Source organism: Amphiura filiformis, chromosome 4, assembly GCF_039555335.1.
Source record: "Amphiura filiformis chromosome 4, Afil_fr2py, whole genome shotgun sequence".
NCBI lineage: Eukaryota > Metazoa > Echinodermata > Ophiuroidea > Amphilepidida > Amphiuridae > Amphiura > Amphiura filiformis.
In genome coordinates, this window is record NC_092631.1 from 42,161 (window position 1) to 61,214 (window position 19,054).

General features: G+C 36.4%; 1 protein-coding gene and 1 long non-coding RNA gene across 7 annotated transcripts in view; both read right to left on the reverse strand.

Annotated features, from left to right (window-relative positions):
* Positions 1 to 1,719: 1,719 nt before the first annotated feature.
* On the reverse strand, positions 1,720 to 13,826 carry LOC140150448 (uncharacterized). The gene is made up of 2 exons (XR_011858793.1): positions 11,138 to 13,826; positions 1,720 to 11,105 (listed from the first exon to the last, which is right to left on the reverse strand). It is a non-coding gene; the product is annotated as an uncharacterized lncRNA (long non-coding RNA).
* Positions 13,827 to 14,550: 724 nt separating this feature from the next.
* The window catches only part of LOC140150449 (RNA-binding motif, single-stranded-interacting protein 2-like), a 435,798-nt gene continuing 431,294 nt past the window's right edge, over positions 14,551 to 19,054 (reverse strand). For 3 of the 6 annotated variants that reach the window (XM_072172466.1, XM_072172461.1, XM_072172467.1), the window contains exon 16: positions 14,551 to 17,515. The gene's annotated coding sequence lies outside the window, so the exon portion shown is untranslated. The remainder of the gene's footprint in view (positions 17,516 to 19,054) is intronic. The other 3 variants (XM_072172464.1, XM_072172463.1, XM_072172465.1) reach the window with 1 other exon arrangement.

Here is a 19,054-nt window from a genome sequence, read left to right on the forward strand (position 1 = left end):
TTCAACAATCTCTTTTACAAATTCGCACGATCAAGGAGTTTGTACAGTGTTTGTAATATGAAAAGCACCACAAACAGTCTACATAGGAGACTATTCCATGAAATTAGGTAAAACTTTTCAGAAGAAAATGCTCCAAAAATGATACTTTCCGTCCAATTTTTTAGCTAAATAAGTAACAATCATGAACCATCATGCAAAGATCGCCGCCTCAAATTACCAGATCCATTGCTCAAACGATGTAGCAAGAGAAAGAAAAAAACATACAGAAATATGGACTATGCCTATAGTGCATTGCGTTTACGCAATGAGCTAAAAATGACCAGCTCCAATAATAATGATACGCATGTTGCCAATCCACTATTAGGCCCTTGAAACCCGATCTCGCCTTTCCCGTCACTTTTTTCCCAGCTCATGAGCTAACTTTTTTCATTATTCATTATTATGGCGATTTCAACACCCTGCCCTGTCATCATCCCTATATCTTCGTGTCAAAAATTGCCGTGATAGTACGGCGAATTCTCTCGTTTTTCAAAAGCTACGCATGGCGATTTTGTATGAGATACCATCTGAGACTAATAGTCTCAGATACCATTATAGCCCTGCCATAGAGCCTGCCGCTTAGTTTCTATTCTACGATTTGCGCATGATCAGTACCACAAATGGTGTAACTATTATAGAAAATTCGATTTGTTTTCAGGTAAAACGCAGGTTTTGTTTCCAGTACACTAACTCGAAAAGCAATACACTAATTAGCGGGCCTTGCTGTTTGCTGTGGATATCTTTAACTGCATTTTATAAGTAAAGATTTTGAAATCCAAAGTAAAAATTGTGATATTTACAACTGTTTAAGAAATGAATTATACAAAGGAACCCATGTAAGATCCAGCTGCTGTATCTATAATTCAATGTACATTTACCGACTTTCTTTATCTGCGTCAATAATAGAATATTGATTCAATCAAATTGAATACATGTCTCCATTTTGAGTTTGTACTACACCTCTGAGCATTCAAGCGATCGATTTCTAGCCAATCAGATACGGTAGGCCTCCTTTTCTTGCCTTCGGTGAAATACCAACCGCCCGTCGCGTCGCTCACCAACGGAGTATTAAGTTTATATTTATAACACTGGCTGTTGACACTGTGCCCTGCTTGTGACTTGTTCTTTATCAAAAGTGGCATAGATTTCTTTATGACATGGGGGTGGTGTGGGAAAAAGAATTTTTGAAGTAAAGTGAATCCAGCACCTTTTGGCGACAGAATAAGTTTATTTTATACCTGAGACTAATATACCTGAATATTCAGGTATATTAGTCTCGGATTTTACAAATGTGTGCGAGTGCACGAACATTCTTGCCATATTGAGGCTAAAATTGAGAAGGGGCCCTATGGTGCAAAGTAGAACAAATACGAGCGAAGATCACAAAAATGGCACTTTTTAGGCCAAAATTGCCAAAAAGAGTAACTTGTGAGCATCAAAGTGCCATACACCAGTCGGGCGTGTACTTTTTGAAAAGATACAGGCCCGACAAGTGCGTAAAAGTCCAGCCCTGTCAGACACAAAATATCAACAACATTCCTTGTTTCCACACTTTATCTGTGATTTATCAGAACAAGGAAAACCACAACGATGTTTATGACATTGGCACCGAAATCTTGTTTTTAATATTATGGATTAATTGCAAGAGACGCAATAAAAACTACAAAGACGCAACACATATCATTTAACCTCCCCATGTCGTCTGCCAAAGTTTTATTGTTCCCAAATCAACAAGCACTTGGTCAAGACATTAGTTTTGATAAAATTATTTCCTCATTAGTATTTCTAGAAATACACCTCTCCCAACACTCTCTTTCAATCCGCATTCCTAGAAAATCACCCATCCAATCAAATTTACTTGTAACATCAGTGTTTCTAGAAAATCACTTCTTACAAATTTTATTCACAATTAAGTGTTTCTAGAAATTTTACTCCTCCCAACATTAAACATCACTCTTTCTAATTTTAACAATGGAATCCATTGTGACTTCACATCGTATTCTACCAACATTTTTTTTAATTCATCATTAATTCAGCCCCAGTTTGTTTCTTAGAAATGTCTTGGAATAAATCCTCTTCTCCTTCACACTCTCCTTCATCACTTACAAAAAAAGTCATTTTTTTTTTATTTTAAAACCTAGAAGAATTTATTATCTACAAATACTCCTCAGTAGCCATTTTGGTTTCATGACTACTCTATTTCATTTTATTTACACCCATAATGTCTACACTACTGTTTTGTCTATCATCACTGGAATCATCGTCTGACACTATTATAACAAACTTAAAAAAAGACACGGAAAGACTTACTATTTCTATGAGCATTACCTTTGTACAGCATTATTTTTTACTTAAACAGTAAAGGCAGTAAGGCCATTTTTTTCTTCTATTAGTTGTCATTTTTTACAGTGCACCTAAACGTGACCTAAATCACGTCTAAATTGGTGTTAAGTTTCTTATTGTCGGTACCTACCTACCTACCTACCTAAATCTAGCTACTTGCTACGCTACAACCTACTCTACGTTTAATCATAACTACAACCTATGGTTTTTTGTAATATCTATAACAATTTGTGCAAAACTGTACATCACCATGTTCACTGATACAACATCATTTTTATTCAGCACATAAACAAGAATTTGGTACAGTCTATTCCTAATTTCTACATACTGCCAAATTCTGCTTGTGCTAGACTTGCACCAAGTCTTGCAACTTACACACTCCAAATAGACTCTGTATTCCCACATATTTTTTCACACTTCATAATAATCGTTCTTTGACATGAAACATCAGGAGCTCCCATTATTCTCACTACCAAAGACATAGTTCTATTAGCCCATAGCACATTCAAAAGTTGTATGTGATGTGGGTATCAAACTAGAAATCAGTCATTCCAAATGAAAGGTCACATTATTGATCACACAAGTGAATGCAATTTTTAGAATGGTGCCTTTGGTTGTGAGGTGATTTGGGATCACAGATCTTCAGCCATTAATTACAAGACTGCCCTCGCAGGCTAAAACAGCAGTATCTGTTTTGTAAATTGTTACTAGATACTGCCTTTCACTTTGGGTTCCGACTGACTCAAAACAGGCTATTCCAGTTGATTTACATACCCCCTATGGAAGACAAGTCCTTATAATCTTCCGCACAGGAAGGTGGAGGGTGGATATTTGTGAATATCATCAAATGAGGCTACCAGAATGGGTGACTTCATTTGAAATCTACACCCCCTGTGTAGGAGATTAAGGTCAAGTTTTCCATACAGGGGGTATGGATTTCAACTGGAATAGCCCAATATTTGCCTCCCAGATAAAAAAAAGCAGTGTTTGCTGTTATTGAAGACACTGCATTTTGACTTTGTCAGGAAAATGATTCAAAAACATGTCGGCTGCTCAGTGCCAGAAGCGGTTAAGTGCAATAGCTGCCATGTGAAGGTGAGTACAATATACTGTGTGTAAATTGCCAAATGTTCACAGGGCAGCTATTGCACTTACCCACTTCTGGCACTGAGCAGCCGATGTGTCTCTCAAGTATAAAGGCAGCATCCAGTTTAGAATTTGTTCAACGATACTGTGTTTTTCCTTGGGAGAGCAGACCAGGATGGGCTTCCTTGCAACAAAACAAAACTCTAAAATGAATACCAAGCTGTCAGTTTAAATTCTACCTAATAAAATATTTAAAACTTAATCTTAAACTAAATAAAATTTCTTCACATAAAACATAATAAAAATACAATTTTTTAGTGACTTTCCATATCATCTTTCATACACCCCCCATCGAACAAACTCATGGTCACAGCCACAGTTTGACTAAACAGAGTATAGCTCAATCAATGTGGTTTTATGCAACAACAGTTCCCACTGAAATGAGCAAAACAATACCAGAATCAAGTTATACTAAATAAACAGTAGTATATTACCGTGCAATGTACACCACTCATTGTGAAAGTGAATCAAGTTGAAGTTGAACAAAGTATAGGTCTTACAATCTCTTGACACTTTCCAAAAATGTTTGATTAATGGTTAACAATGTCTTTGTAGTGTTCTAGCATTCTTCGCTTTAACGATTATGCACAACTTTTTGAAAATTTCAGAGATTTGCTAAAACTTTATCACAATTTCCCAAAATGTTTTAACTTCTGATTAATGTTCAAAGATGTACTTTGGTGTTCTAGCATTCTTCGCTTAAACGCCCAACTTTTGGACAGTTTCAGAGATTTGTGCGCAATCAGCATGCCCTTGTAACATGTTTATCCGACGACAGGAATAATGATACAAATGTGTGTAAAATAACAACATCTTTTGGTCTGAAAGATGCCTATCGGTAATGATTCAGACTTGAGCTTCATTCATTTTAGTTTAGGTACAGATATGTGGGTTGGGTATGTGCAGCGGGAATTTTGGTAACTGACTCTGAAATTTAACCCTATGAGATCTATCTGCCGATTGGCCGAAAAGAAGTTTTCATTATCAATTGGACCAATCAGGAACATTGTTAGAATAATTTCACCACACAAAAAAAATTGGGGTGAATTATTAACAAAGCCCCATTCTGATTGGTGATTAAAATAAAGATATCATGTAACTGACCAATCAGAGGAAATGTTAGATCGGCAGGTAGTGCTCAGGGGGTTAATGAGATAGATGCTAACCAATCTTATAATGGTGTAGATTTTGAAATTTGCAAAATTAAGCTTACTTGCAAAGTTTTGAACAATTGTGTGACATAATAATGAAGAATTAGCATATTTTCCAAGATTTTTGAGAAACTTTTGAAAAAGTATCCCTGCTCTATTCCAGTTTAGTACAATTTAGCAACACATCATTAATCATTATATCACAGAGCCTGGAAATTCAATCATTCTCAGCTGTACGTAAACACCCACCTGACCTCCAGATAAATTAACATAATATGACCATATCTTCTTTTCTAAAAGTCAAACAACAATAATTGTCCATTTATTTTGCGAACATTGTTATCACAACGAAAAAACTACAACTTCACAATCACCAAACTCTGCTAACTAAATTCACAGCCATATATACAGTGCATTTTGTTAGTAATCCACATGCTGGGTCACACCAAATGATGATGCTGCTGGTAAGTTGACCTTTGACCAGTATCACCTAAACCATTTAAATTAGTAGGAACATGTGCAGGTGCAATGGCTATTAGTTCTAGTCTACGCATGGCTAATGGGCTATTCTAGTTGAAATCCATGCACCCCTTATTGAAGACATGACCTTAATCTTCCAGAGTGTGAATTTCAAATCGATTCACCCATTCAGGTTACCCTATTTGAAATTCATACCCCCTGTGTCGGAGATTAAGGTCATGTCTTCCACAGGGGGTGTATGGATTTCAACTAGAATAGTGCAATGTGGTTTGATCACAGTAAATTAAATACTTGCCAATCAAAAATCATTGAATTTCTAGGATTTTCCCACAATTTTATTGAACCAAGCAGTTAAGATGAAAAATGGTTTTTGTAAAAAAAAATAAAAACCACACAAGCCAAAATGTAGACTGGAGTTTAGCCCAATTAAAACACTTTGACTATAGCATGCAATTATAGTTCAGTGTTATTTTGTGCATTGAAAAAGTGCTTTGGTGCAGTGCATTCATTCATCCCAATTTATACTCTACATTTCCTCCATATATCACATGTATAGTCACATGGGTGTCACATGAGAACCATATGGGTGTCACATGAGACCAAAATGGGAGTCACATGAGACCCATATGGGTGTCACATGACACCATATGGGTGTCACATGAGACCCATATGGGTGTCACATGACACCATATGGGTGTCACATGAGACCCATATGGGTGTCACATGAGACCCATATGAGTGTCATATGAGAACCATATGGGTGTCACATGAAACCCATATGGGTGTCACATGAGACCCATATGGGTGTCACATGAAATCCATATGGGTGTCATATGAGACCCAAATGGGTATCACATGAGCCTCATAAAAGTAGCCAGTGGAAAAATATTCCTCAGCTGGTTGCCTCTATGGTTCTTCACTTTGCAAGTGATCAATTCTTTTGGATAATGTAGTATGCAATTGATGAAAAGGTAGACAAATTGGAGTTGAAATTATTTAATGAAGTGATGGATTATTGAGAATAGAAAAATGTGTTGCGGGGAAAAGTGCAGTGCTGTATGATTGGGTTGAGTGCGGTTTGCAACCAGAGAATCCTCGCGATTCCTACCCGGTGCAGTGCAAATTGTGCGGCATGCATAATAACGTGCTTGTGCGGGCATGCAATGGGCTATTCCACTTGAAATCATTACACCCCGTATGGAAGACATGACCTTAATCTTCCACACACAGAGTGTGAATTTCAAATGGGGTTACCTGAATGGGTGACTCAATTTGAAATCTACACTACCTGTGTAAATGATTAAGGTTTTGTCTTCCACAGGGGGTGTATGGATTTCAACTGGATTAGCCCAATTAGTGCAACTACAAACTACAACTATTACTATCACAAACATCATAAACACTTATTTCTTTTTACACTTACTGGATTCTACAAAAACACCTTAAACATTAAAAACATTTCAATATATTAAAACTTTGATTTGCATGACAAAGAGATGCGCTACATGAAGATATGGTCATATTTTGTATTGTAATGTCTGCGGTGTGAAAGAAGTACAAAGATAACGACTAGAACAAAATTTTTAAAAGTGAACTAAAAACCTAAATTTTTAACCTTATTAATATAATTTTGCAATTGCTATGGTCTTCACAATAGACACTGCAACAGTAAAAGCCACACTTCATATTACATATCTGCCAACCAATGAAGAGAACATCTACCAAACATTTCCTCATTTTTAAACAACTCGGGTCTACAGAATAAGTCGTCATTAAAAATAGCTATTAAAAAAACTAATTCAATTTAGCTGACTGATCAAAGAAGAGAAAAAGAAAGAGGATTAAATTACAATTCTTATATAAGGGCTCATATTGAAATACCCTACCATGCTTTCACACAGAAAGAAGGCAGGATTCCCCTCGCTAAGCGTGAGCCTCAGGAAAGCTCGGTCATAAAACGGATGGATTATATGCATCAGTGATACACCCTGCCTTTTGAAGTGGTCTGGTGACAAGGATTATAATAAAAGTTTATCAAAGACTGGCAATTTTATTGATTGTTGAACTAATTGAACTAATCGGCTCACCGCACAACCCAGGAAAGCGCGCTCCTAATTTAAGTGGCTAATTGCAGTGTTATAATCACACAGGATTTTAACAAAAGAAGGCTAGCACAGGAAAGCTGCAGGATGGTGCACACCTTCCTGTGTAAGGGAATTTCAATATGAGCCCTAATTATTATATATTTGAGATGTTGATCACAGACTCAATTCAGTTCCATTTATTTTATATTAATTTACAGAACAGTCGGAATCGGAATTGTTTGTTTTCATCTTGCAGCAATCATGTTCCTTCATAAATAACCTCTTTTCATTCCCAGCTCATTGCACATCATTTTATTATGTTAATAAATATCAAAGCATAAATGTTTTGGTAAAAATTTACATGCCCTGAAATTCTCACCTTCAGATTGTAAGCACAAGCAAAAACAACTACTCCCTTTTTACAGTGTTTCTGATTGGCTAATCATGTGATATATCCATCTGAGTGGCCAATTAAAATACAGCTTCTAGATATTTAAGCTTAACCCTCTCCAGTCCCACCACCATTCTTAACATGTTTCTGACTGGCTCAATAAATCATAATAGTCTTCTTGTAACCAATCAGCAGGTAGTACTTACGTGGTTCAGGCTCTTCAGCCCTACTACCATTCTTACCATGCTGCTGATTGGCTCAATAAATCATAATAGTCTTCTTGTAACCAATCAGCAGGTAGTTCTCATGTACCACCATTCTTACCATGTTTCTGATTGGCTCAATAAATCATGATAGTCTTCCTGTAACCAATCACCAATTCTCATTCATTAGCCTGATGTTGATTTTGTTTCTTTGCAACTTAAATAAAACTGCTATTTGCTTTATATCAAAATGATGGTGCAATGAGCCTTGATGATTAATAAATAGTATCTACACATACATATCTTTCTTTCTTGAGTTGTTTTTCTTGCGTTTTAGACCCAATTCTTGCCACCAGTCTATAAATAACAAGCAGCCAAGAGTTGTATACCCGTCAATATCTCTTTTCAATATATTACAAACTCCGCACTATTTTATCTTACAGTTCTGACAAACATGCAAAAAAAAGAGGTTTATGAAAATGCTCCATCCTGAGAAGTAGCTGTTTTTGGAGTTAAATTTCATCTTTCTCAGTTATGTTTACTTTTAATCCACATGATCTACATGTGACAATCATATGTAACCCATATGGATATCACATGCATGTCATGTAGGTATCACATGTACACCACATGGGAATCACATGATCCACCAGGAGCTACATTTGCATATTATTTATCCCTGTGGACCAAGACATGCAAATCATAAGACCTTTTTTGCTTTTGATAAAAACTCTATTGAACATGTACCAAACAATCCCATCTCACAGTCTACACTTTATAGCTAAGTTCCAAAAATAATATTTCTTTGGATAAATGTTTATACCATCTACATGTATGATAGTTATGAGGTTCATAAAGGCAATGATGAAGAATAAGTTAGTTTAGTCGATAAACACAACTCTGTATGCTGAGGTTCAGTATTTCACCCTGCTTGATCCTATTTGAGGTGGGTATAGTTTAGAGAATACATCTTACCCTTCCCAGAATGCTTTGCAACATAATGCATCACCTCATGACACCCCTATTACTTTGTACAGGTTCCCTTTGTTTTCTTGCTGAGAACAGACTGGCTAAGCATGGGTTAATACTATTAATAGTCAAGAAATAAAACATATCATTGAGGTACTTTTTGTCACAATCAACCAATGTTGCTCACGACAGCAAATCAGTACGGAAAATTGAAATGGAAGAAATGCATTGTGGGAAGTGTAAGATATCTTCTCTGGGTATAGCTTAAAGCTCATAAATTCTTGTTCTCGTGGTAATTGAAATAAGATTGGTGCAAATCTACAGATGCAGAAGAGGTAGAACCAAAGAGTACTGACTCCGCCATGTTTGTGTGTCACTCATGGAAGACAAATTACTCCCAGATTATTTTACCAAGAGGCCAGCAAACTTAGATTGTTTGTGTTGTGTGTGTAACGTGTGGTGCTCGCTATAAAGTGCTATGTATGCAACCATACCATCAAGTGTGTCACAGGTCAATGGTTCATCATCTGATCAGTCAGCCTGATGATGCGTCTTGGATGAGACGCGATACTGTCGCTATCATTTCACTATATGAACGCAACCCTTTGTAATGCTCACACCAAGTCTGCTTCCAAGTTGGCTTTACACTACTATTTGGCCTCCATGAGCAACAAAGCAAAATGGTGGCTTTACCATAGCATTACACACATGGCAATTTTGAGTTGGTACTCTTTGGGTCTTACGTCCTTAACAGGTGCCGAAAGATGGCAATGACTACATTTCACAACAACAAAAAAGTGACTTTTAAATGTAAAGATGATAATCTTTTCGTGTGAAAGTGAAGCTGTGCTAATAATTTTTCTAATATGCTTCTTTTGGAGAGAGCCCAAAACCTGCTTTCAAACAGCATAATTATTTTCAAATTTACCAGAATGAAAATTCAACATCACAGCGTAAAAATGCATGCGATGTTGAAATAACATCCAGTGAATTTTACAATTTCTAGTATTAAGATATGTAACTAAGATGATTCCCAGGTGCACAAGCCATGTTCAAATATTTCTAAAAAATTGTATTACAGATGAAATCATCTGGGCCATGCCACAGGCAAACTAATGAGAGGATCACAAAAGGTCACCTGACATCACATGCTTCCCATATGGGCATCACATGCACCTCTCATGGGTATCACATGCACCCCACATTAGTATCACATGTATTATCACCTGATATTGCCTCCATATTTTTTCTTGCATAATCTCATTTATACCACTTGAACATTGATAATATCAGTCATGTTGCTTCATCTTTAATGTAATTACCTTCATCTCCATTCCTTTATGACTCACTGACCTTATTCTTTGATTTTAAAACTTAAACTACAAAAAAAAAAAAAAGCATTTTCTTCTCTCATGGGAATCAACTGTTTTTGACTCCTGTATGAATCAGTTCAAATTTGGAATGACTGACTTACATACAATTAAGCATCGCAAAACTGTTTTGTTTTTGACACAAAAAAATTGCTACATACTACAACATTACTCAACATATACAAGTGTACACTATGTACAGAAAGATCTATCCCTAGACATTGAGGTAATTTTTGCGACAAAACAGCGGAGGGATTTCTTACAACAACTGCATCTTGACTTGAACAACAACAGCCTCAACCCTTCTGTCAAAGTTAAATCACATGCCAATGAGGGGTAGAGCTACTTTCAATTATTTTTACACCAACCATGTAATCTGACATTCAGATATCGAATTGGACTTTGACAAAAGGGTTGAGATTCAAGCCATAGAAGACCACATTAGTGCACCACAATAACAATTCAACACAGATTTGTTTGAATTCCAAGTAATTCCCCTTTGCAGCATTCAATCTTGCTATCTATCATGCCATATTCAAGCGCTTCGATAAACCAACTCATAACATTTAATTTTCAGGCATGAGAATGGCTTTTTTTGTCTGAAAAAGCGTGTGAATTCAGCCTTAAAAGGCTAAAAACAGGCTGAAAAAAATAAATAAAAATGCGTAAATTTGGACAACAACATTGCCTGAATTCGGGCAAAAGCCTGGAAATTCTCATGCCTGAATTTTGTTAAATTAAGACAAAATTTTCTTGTTTTAACTGAGGTAAACAATAACAACGCTATGCATCATGGGAAGGCATGAAATTTTACTGTGATACAACCCCTTACACCTCGTGTTATATACAGCCTGTATTCAATATATCCCATCATGCACTATTCCAGGGGTAACTTACTTAAGTGGCATTCTTGTGGTGTACATGTCTGTCTTACTATTACACAGACATCACCTTTTCAAACCCCTTCAGAACTCAAAAACAAACAAAAAGCCATAAAATAGTGCAATGACCTAATATATGGAAAAGATCAATTCTGTCTGAAGGATAAAAAAAGCAATTCCACTCAAAAGGAGAGTACCAGTTGAAATCCATACAACCCCATATGAAATACATATTATGACCTTAATCTTCCACATGGAGTGTAAATTTCAAATGGGGTTACCTGAATGGGTGATTCCATTTGAAATCTACATTCCTGTGTAGGAGACTAAAGTCATGTCAACCAAAGGGGGTGTATAGATTTCAATTGGACTAACCCATTCCATGCTAAATCTGTTCTGCGGTGCACCTGTGCTTCTAAATATTTTTTAAACAATAGATCAACATAACATCACTGAAAAACAAACAAAATCCTTAAAAGTTATTTTTTTACTTCATTTATCTACAAATTATCTTAAAGACAAGTACATCTATCTGTACAAAACTGAGCAACATCAACATCGTCATGGTTACTTCACAAACGTAAAATGATGCAAAGCACATTTTGGGCTGTTCTGTGGCAAAGAGATGAATCTAGCATTTTTTTCGGAACCCTCTTACTTGCATAACTTCTAATACTACCTTTACATCCATGCACACATTTCTGACACTGATTTCTGTCGCATCCAACAAACACTGCATGATTCCATTTTCTACAGCAATTGACCTTTTTGGTAAATCCCATGATTCGTCATCCCGGACATCGTCATTTGACGTCTGGGGTCTAACCAACCGCAAGGAATTATGGGATTTACCAAAAAGGTCAATTTCTTGCTTAAAAGAATAGACTTGTTCCTCTACAAAAGTGTATACACCATCCGACAGAAGAAGAGGGTAATTTTGTCTGTGTAAATTCATAACAGCTACTATTTACACCCCTGGGTGAGGTGAGGCAATCATATGACATCTTGAATAAATGTGCAACATGGAAGCACTCTTCACTTTCTCAGCATAAACAGGTACCCATATTACACAACCATATGCAGAAAGCCAATCACGAAACGTACCTTACACACGACAGATATGCTTCTGGAATAGACTGCCAGATACACAAGTAGGTGGAGAGTGGTAATTGAAAAAAAACCTTGCATACGTTTATGCAGCATCATGGGAATTGCTGGGTTTAAAGACCTTGAAGTCATGATCACAATGCACTGCCGGATACCCATAGACACAAGCAGGTGGAGGGTGCCAATTGAAAAAATACTTGCACACGATGGGTATTGTGTGTGAATATATATAGTGCTAAATGAATCAAATTATGAAATATTATCCATATCACATTGATTAATAAAGCATAGGTGCATCACCCCCATCACACACTGATAATGGGTGCACTGTGCTATTCCAGTTGAAGTCCATGACATGACTTAAACCTCCCACACAGGGGGTGTCAATTTCAAATGGAGTCACCCATTCAGGCAACCTCATATTTCACACTCCCTCTGTGGGAGATCAAGGTCATGTCGTCCATATTGAGGGTGTATGGATTTCAACTGGAATATCCATTTTAGCGACAAGGTTTTCAACAGAGATTGCAGAGGCATCTTTCGCCACAGAACAGCCAAGGTTGTTTTCTTCAAAGTCGTCTGATTTCTTTGAAATAATCAGATGGGTCTTAAAATTCACATCTAAAAATTCTACAAGGTAGGCAAATTATCTACATGTATTAGACATTCTCTAAAAACATTTTTTTTCTCAGAAGCTAAAAGTTGTTGATGGCAACATTTGTACACATCTCTTTACGTGACTTAATAGGGTTATCGTTTCTTTAAAAATAGCTCCTTTTCAAAAAATAGCAAAATAGACTCTACGTACATGACGGGTTCCATTTATATTAACATCATCATAAATGATAATAACAATTCATCGTTTTTGTTTTAAATATCTACTCATTATGGAACTGAACGAAAACAAATGTGTACATTACAATAAAACGACAGTTTCAACATCAATTGCGCCCTCCCTTTTCTAATATGTACAACAACCGACGATAATCTGCAAGATTTGGAAGTGATGTGTGTTTGTATTCTATGTACAAGCTTAAACAATTACATCATTAATTCAGCGCGTGTTCAATTTACGACAATAAAAGTGCAGATTACCATCATCACGTGGAATTTTCATAAACATCGTGGCAGTCACGCACGCGCGTACGTACGTACGGTTGGGTTTCGTGAATCGGAGTCATTCGTAAGGCAGAGTAGGTCCATTAGTAATAAGAACAATAATTACTTGTTAATTTACGAGAAACAACTCGTTCACAACATTGCATGGAATTGTCGATCATCCATTGGCTCTCCTATACATATATGCAGACGTTCATTTGCTACTGTCATCGCTAATGCTCATAATACAAGGCAAATTGAATAAGGAAGATCCTTCTGTAACGTCACTTAAGACGGCAGAATATTGATAAATTGTTGGCATACACATACAGACTTTCAAAAATTTGTTTTTGTTAAAAAACTCACAAAAAAATCAACACACATGTTGCTCATGAAACAGTTATGAAGAAACTTACTGGCCTCAGAGAAAATCTAGAAGAGTTGACATTTTGCATCAAATAGTTCAAATTTTATGTATCAAGATTGGCGCACTTACAATGATTGATGGGGTTACATGACAAATAAACACACCCTAACATCGGCTGAATCTTTGTAAGTTTTTTGTAGTAATTAAGCCGCTGTAAACTTAAGTCGTCGACTGACTGCAAAAAGGTAGTAAGTCCATGTGTAATGAGAAATTTTCACAAGGGATTAATTTTCGTGAATTAAGAACCCTACAAAAAATGTGTAACTCATAGGCTTCAATATGTATCTGTTTGAAACTGAGACTAGTATACTAGTCTCAGGTTTGAAACCATGAAATAAGGGAATCAAATGCCTGTTCAGAACAGTTAAAATTGCGAAAAAAATATCCCTGCGAAAATAACTAGTAATACACATAACACTTACGACCTGTTTGCAATGAACTGGCAATGCATACTACAAAGACTTAAAATACATATTACATCCCTGAACTATTTGAAAAATACATTCTCATCAGCAAGGATCAGGTACAAATGCAAACCCGAGTTACCTTGGATGACCGCAAAGTTTGTACTCTGCACTGGTTGACTTACGATACATATAAGTGAGCACTTGGCACAAAACCTCTTGTAAATCAAGCAATCAGCTTACTAATTTGATCAACCAAATGTGAAAATGGACTATTCCATTTCAAAACCATGCTCCCCATGAACAAATGGAATAGCCAATGTAATTTATCTATCTTCCCAAAATCCATTGTTTTAGCCATAGCAACATGCATAGAATAAGACAGTAGTATGCATTCATCATACATTACATTACATCATACGTAACTTACACTAGGATCCGCACATGCTCATCTATCAGGGCACAGTTCTTTAACCCCAATACATGTGTACATTCATTGAATGACCTTTAAAATTTTGAGTACAAAAACTCATACTCTGCAACTTGAGGTCAAATTTTGCACTATGATTATGTAATTAAGGTCATTGGACTATGCCATTGGGATGAGGCTATTGTGGTCCATAGTGTTAGTTTTGGTTTTCACCGTATGATTGATGTATGCCAGTGACGCCTAAAATTAAATAAGTACACCTTTTGTTTTGTTTCTTACAAACTTTACAGACATTTTGGTCACACAGATGAACCATTTCTAGTTAATCCGTTGAACAGTTTTCACTCAAAGACTCTCTGCTACATACCTACTAGAATACTGTGGAAATATTGTTTAGGTGGTTTTCAATAACATATAACAACATGGAATCACCGTTACTGCATTGTTTGTTGAATTTCTCAAAAACTTGTAGAGTGCTCTTTGCCTTTTGCAGACAGCGATGTCAACACGCCAAAGCAGCTGTTTCGCATGTATCTTTCGATGCGTGCGTGTACGATAGCGCTTTGAACGAATCATCACGATTCATACCCGCACACAATGAAATTGTCTATGACAGCACCGACTGCACTTAGCTGAAAGCAATACAGCTTATACAATCTACAAAAAATACCAACCATCTGACTGACCATACGTATGTGCAAGAGTTGAAATGCATCTTTGATATCGCTCACCATAGGTAGTGTGACACTGGCACCCATTCTAGGCCAAGTATTTACTAGCTAGTTTAGTTTACTTGACATACTTCAGTAGAACTATGTTGAAACTCTTCTTGCCAATAAGTTCCTTTTCTAAATGGCCCTGACATTGCTATGACCACATTATAAGATACATTTCAATACACAAGGGCAAGTCAAAGTATTTCGACTTGGACCACATTTAATCAGTCAAATTCAACCCAGATTTATAATTATATCAAGATTTTATCATCTGTCTTCATGATTGGCATAATAAATTAATAATAATTCACCTTTTGCATGATTCATTTCATAACATTTTAATCACAATTAGAGAACTTGATTGATGGATGGTAGAAGTTACATGTGTGTCAATGAATAGGGTGACATCAAGGAGATTAGACTAGAGAGTCCATACTATGGTAAACGTGCCATCTTGGATTGTCAGGGATGGGGGACAAAACCAGAGTACCTCTGGCATTTATCATTATTGGTATTATTACCACAATGCATTATATCCAGAATGCAAACAACTGCCAACTTCATATGGTGAAATAATCCAAAGGTATTGTCGTTGGGCAGAAAAAACCTCCTATGTGTTTGTGGCCCATGAACACGTTTAAAACATAACTGCCAATCAGTTACATAGGTGGTTTTGCTTTAAACATGTTCAGGGGCCAATGACACATAGGAGCTTGAACTTGTACAAACATGGCGGAGCCTGGGCTCTCCAGTTTAATCTCTTTGAGCGAAATACAATAAAATGGGGAATCAATCGGCCATATTGGCTTGTCACACATGGGCATCATAAGAGTTTACCTTTAGATTGTTTGGGAGCAACTCAAACCCACATCCCAGTGGGCAAAATGAGCTCGTCGGTTTAACGTCCAATTTTGGTTGCATGAAAGTTTGTATAAACGTAATTTTACCTTTATAACGAAACAATGCAAAGGTACACACATCTCACCTCAATGGTAACATGCAAATATGGCAGAAAGCATTATCCTTATTACTCTATTAATGGTGCATGTATACACCATTAAGACCCCAATCGAATTATCTCAATTTATCACAAACAAATCCCCCTTATAGGTGCTCCATGAGCATTCAACAGTGACATCAAATCCCCCTTATAGGTGCTCCATGAGCATTCAACAGTGACATCAGATATGCTAAACAGGTTGAACTTTCTTAGCTGACTCTAAATCTAAACATCTTTTACATGTAGGAGAAACTAATAAGGAACCAATTATTCCCTACAACTTTTCTCCTGCACAAGGCTTCTTTATACAGGAAACAAACCAGCAAAATATCAACATATAAATTTAGCTGGTTTTCTATAATCCAAATGCATTGCAAATGTAAGAAAAAACAAGCATGAACTTAACTAAGTTCCCTGTCATTTCTCTCCAAAATAGCCTTTGTTTGTATGAAGTAGAAACCAGCAAAAAAAGTTCCACCCGCAGCTACCAATTGAACAAAATACACTTTGACTTCCTTCGAGAAGCTTGAACAAGATTTTAGTTACTTACTGTACAGTGCCTTAATTATAACTAAAACACAATTTATTGCGGTGGGTTTGAGTCTCGCTCCAATGATGAGTTGACTCAGTGTGTGCTATACATCCGTGATGTCGCTTCTCGTTTTTTCCATCTTTTTTCAGTCTTTTTAATTTGTTGCACCAATATTGCATCCATTCTTTAGGTATATACAAATATAACATTCATATCACTTTTCAATAAACACATTTTATAACACAAACCATTCACACATCATTTGTCGGTGGATCGAGTCACAATCCATATCGCCTCTCGTAATAAATCCGTCATTCTGGTCGATCGGTAAAAAAATCCGTCTTACTATTGCTTCAAACATTGTACAACACTCCACTGAAACGGAAGCCATTAATTTCTTCCTCATCACACCCGATCCATCACTTTTATGTGCATCCATTGAGCTGTAGCATTCACAATACTCTCAGCTAGTAGTGTTCCACTCAAATGTGCTGAAGAGGTGGTGACGAGCTGTATATACATAAATCTGGCACTTATTTTTTTGGAGTCGATGCTGAGGCTACTTACATTAAGTTTTTTTTTTAATTTCTCGATGATCTATTTGTACATCATAATGCCCACTTCTCATGAGGGGATTAAGCTTGGAATATAAAGAACATCCAAGTTGGAAGAAACATTGAATTTTCTTTTTTCTTTTTCCATCTACTGACAGTTCACCTGCTAATTCTGCAGATCCATTGAATCCTGAAAGAGAAACACGGGAGAGGTACATCATTAACTGCTCAATGCACAACCAACAAATTCTTCATGAAAATATAATTGCATAAAGTCATGATGTGAAAGAAGAGGCACACTATGCATATATATGATTTTACTGATGTACAGTCACATGGGGCAGTTAACATTTGGATTAAAGATTGTTATAAAGCAAGGCCACAATTTGGAACATCCAAATAATGGGTCACTTAACAAAACCAAATATGTCAACAAAATTGGTTGTACAGAAAGTTGTTTTTCTATCAAAATGTGTTAAAAATGTAAAATTGTTTGTTGTAAATGCCATTTGAGAATTGTAAATGCCATTGGAAAACAATAAGAATTGTGTTATTCCAGTTGAAATCCATACAGCCCCTATGGAAGACATGACCTTAATCTCACACACAGGGGGTGTAGACTTCAAATGGAGTCACTCATCTGCAGGAGGGTGTATTGATTTCAACTGGAATAGTCCATTGAAGAACCAGAAGACTAGATTGAAGGGAATCAAATGCATGGGGGTAAAGGGTGAGACAAGATGACAGATGGGAACAAATAGGCTATTTCATTTGAAATGACAACCCCTCTGAGGAAGATTTTTAAAATTCTAACAAAAAATAGCAGGTTTAGCCATACTAGATCCAATTTCATAAATAAAAAGTGGAAAAGATCTAGACGACTTTGAAATTCAGAACAAACTTGTTTAATTTTGGACCAAATTGTGCAATATCAACTGGATATTTTAATGTTAAAGAGGAAGCCCCACCAGAGCAGTTCTTCTGGGGTGAACCAAATCTGCCTGGTTATCAAATTAATCAGTAACAAGGTTATCTCTGAATTTGACAGGTGCTAATTGATGTTTTAATGTTATTGCATCAATTAGCACCTATCAAATTCAGAAATAACCTTGTAACTGATTAATTTGATAACCAGGCAGGTTTGGTTTTCCTCACAAGAACTGCTCTGGCAAGCTCCCTCTTTAACAACTGGAATAGAGCATAAAAATAGCAACAATTTCCAGCTGGATTGAACAATCTCCCACAGTGGGGGTGTGGATTTTAAACGGAATAGCCCAATGCATGAAATGATGGCAATCTTAAAAGCTTGTTTTTTCTACTTTTCTCCGCATCCCTACATGCACTATTTCTAACTCCACAGAAAATCATGTGACATGCACACATCAAACTATTACATTCAATACAATCGCTGAAAACTAAACGAGTCACTAAATATTTTTTCTTTTTCTGTTTTGTAAGTTAGGCCTGTCACATAAAGACCTGTGCTAGTGCATATCAGAATCAGAGTTATCTTACCGTCCATGAGAATTTCAAATGAATGAACACAGCGTGGCATTTAAGATGTAAACGTTATTACATACCTCCGCTGTTTCCCGTAATCTCATTGCGGATGCCTTCTCATGGTTGAGTAGTGGGAATGTGGACATTCATCAATTTATGTTCATTCATTTGAAATTCTCAATGTACATATAATTTATAACACACAAGTAATCTCAGAGAGATAGATTTG